The sequence below is a fragment of the Scylla paramamosain genome, chromosome 27 (assembly GCF_035594125.1).
Source record: "Scylla paramamosain isolate STU-SP2022 chromosome 27, ASM3559412v1, whole genome shotgun sequence".
Classification (NCBI taxonomy): domain Eukaryota; kingdom Metazoa; phylum Arthropoda; class Malacostraca; order Decapoda; family Portunidae; genus Scylla; species Scylla paramamosain.
In genome coordinates this window covers 11,681,809-11,684,308 of record NC_087177.1, presented here as the reverse complement: position 1 = coordinate 11,684,308, position 2,500 = coordinate 11,681,809, and the positions used below count along the sequence as shown (strand labels likewise).

Genomic DNA, 2,500 nt, shown 5'->3' with positions numbered 1-2,500 from the left:
GGTTCTGGTATGTAAAACACCTATGAGAACCTGACTAATGACTAATGATCCTAAAAATAATCTACATAAAAAACCTAAAGTGTTTTAAAATACGACTCCCATAGAAAATTACGATTTTTCAAAGATGCTTTCATGATCCTAGTGATAGTTTATCAAGGACTCTGTATTAACAAGAAAAAAAAAAACACCAATGAGAATCGTACCAACAATCTATAAGGCTTATGAAAACAGTCCTTATGAGAATGGAAACACAGGGTCTACACTATCAATAAGAAAAATACCCATTTGGAACTCGACTAACCGTCTACATTATATATAAGGCCTTTGAGAACAATCTTTAGGAGATTTCAAAGTATTTCAAAATACGAACTCTATTCCAGTAAGAAGAAAAACACCCATTAGAGGATCTTTGAAAACAGTCCTTATGAAAGCTTCAAAGCATTTCATAATACGAAGTCAGCACTATATATATATATATATATATATATATATATATATATATATATATATATATTATATATATATATATATATATATATATATATATATATCTATATATATATATATATATATATATATATATATATATATATATATATATATATATATATATATATAATATATATATATATATATATATATATACGAGTATATATATATATATATATATATATATATATATATATATATATATATATATATATATATATATATATATATATATATATATATATATATATATATATATATATATATAGATATATATACATACACACACACACACACACACACACACACACACAAGAAAACCCAACAAATCATCTATAAGCGTTTGAAAAATAAATGGCCGAGTAAGAGGCGCGGACCACCACATGAAGCACCATTTGAAACACCATCATTTACCGGCACATTAGACTCCCTCGTTGCAGCAGCACACCACACCACGCTCGGTCAGGCCAATAAATGCCCGGCTGACTGATCTCCAACACGGTTGAGCAAATTTCCCTCCCAAAACGATCCCTGCATTACTTCCCGCGCCAGTGTTATCCATTACGCCGTCAGCGTTCGCTTGTTTTCGTGATTTGCGTGGGAATAAAGTATGCGGATGGATTAATTACGAAAGATGTATTATGCTGTATGTGAAGGAAATAAAACTACAAACTTGGTGATATGTGTGTGGACTCTCTCTCTCTCTCTCTCTCTCTCTCTCTCTCTCTCTCTCTCTCTCTCTCTCTCTCTCTCTCTCTCTCTCTCTCTCTCTCTCTCTCTCTCTCTCTCTCTCTCTCTCTCTCTCTCTCTCTCTCTCTCTCTCTCTCTATTCCCTATTTTCCATTCTCCAAGTTTCTTTTCTTGGTTCATTATGTTATGCGTTTTATCTTGAATCACTTCTCGTATTTCTTTTTCTTTTCTTGTTATTTCTTTCCTTCCCTCCTTTCTTGCATTTGTTCATTCTTCCTTCTTTCTTTCCTTCCTTCATTTTTTCATTCATTCTCTCTCTCTCTCTCTCTCTCTCTCTCTCTCTCTCTCTCTCTCTCTCTCTCTCTCTCTCTCTCTGTTCCGCCCTTCTCAATAACTCATAACGTTACATCAGCCACGATATAATGATTAGACTTGAAGAGAACTCACATCACAATAACAGGTTCGTCCCAAACACACACAGCTCAAAACTAGACAAAAAATATAATAGAAGTGAATGATTCCACTCGTGTGTTGCAATCTTCACTGATGAGAGAGAGAATACGTGTTAGGTGAGAATGATTATTCCTGGCTGAAAGAGAGAGAGAGAGAGAGAGAGAGAGAGAGAGAGAGAGAGAGAGAGAGAGAGAGAGAGAGAGAGAGAGAGAGAGAGAGAGCACTAGGCACACATAAATAAATAAATAAGTAAATGAAATAAATAAATTAATAAATAAATAAATAAATAATACATAAATAAATATATAAATAAATAGAATGAAATAAGATAGCAAAAAAAATAAAAAAAATTTAGAAATTCAAAACTAATTGAAAGAAGAGAAATTAATTTAAAAATTCGCAGACAATCTCTCTCTCTCTCTCTCTCTCTCTCTCTCTCTCTCTCTCTCTCTCTCTCTCGTCTCTCTCTCTCTCTCTCTCTCTCTCTCTCTCTCTCTCTCTCTTCATATTCTACATTTAGAGAGTGAATGAACGATATCCACCATGGGTTTAATTACACGAATCCATAATCTCTCTCTCTCTCTCTCTCTCTCTCTCTCTCTCTCTCTCTCTCTCTCTCTCTCTCTCTCTCTCTCTCTCTCTCTCTCTCTCTTCTCTCTCTCTCTCTCTCTCTCTCTCTCAGGAATGGGCATGCAATATTCGTCACGAGTTTAATTACACGATTCTGTTTCTTTTTTTTTGCCTAAACATTCTGTTAAATTCACCCAATCATTTGTCAAGATTTTTTGCAGACATAACTGGAAAGGAAATACATATACCACGTTTATTAGGCAAAGTGCTCAACTTTATATACATATATACGTGGCAG

General features: G+C 33.6%; 1 protein-coding gene across 2 annotated transcripts in view; it reads right to left on the bottom strand.

The window, feature by feature from the left end:
* Positions 1-2,467: 2,467 nt before the first annotated feature.
* Positions 2,468-2,500, bottom strand: part of LOC135114206 (general transcription and DNA repair factor IIH helicase subunit XPB-like) — a 98,438-nt gene continuing 98,405 nt past the window's right edge. For both annotated transcript variants that reach the window (XM_064029975.1, XM_064029974.1), the window contains exon 11: positions 2,468-2,500. This exon is cut by the window's right edge and continues 783 nt beyond it. The gene's annotated coding sequence lies outside the window, so the exon portion shown is untranslated.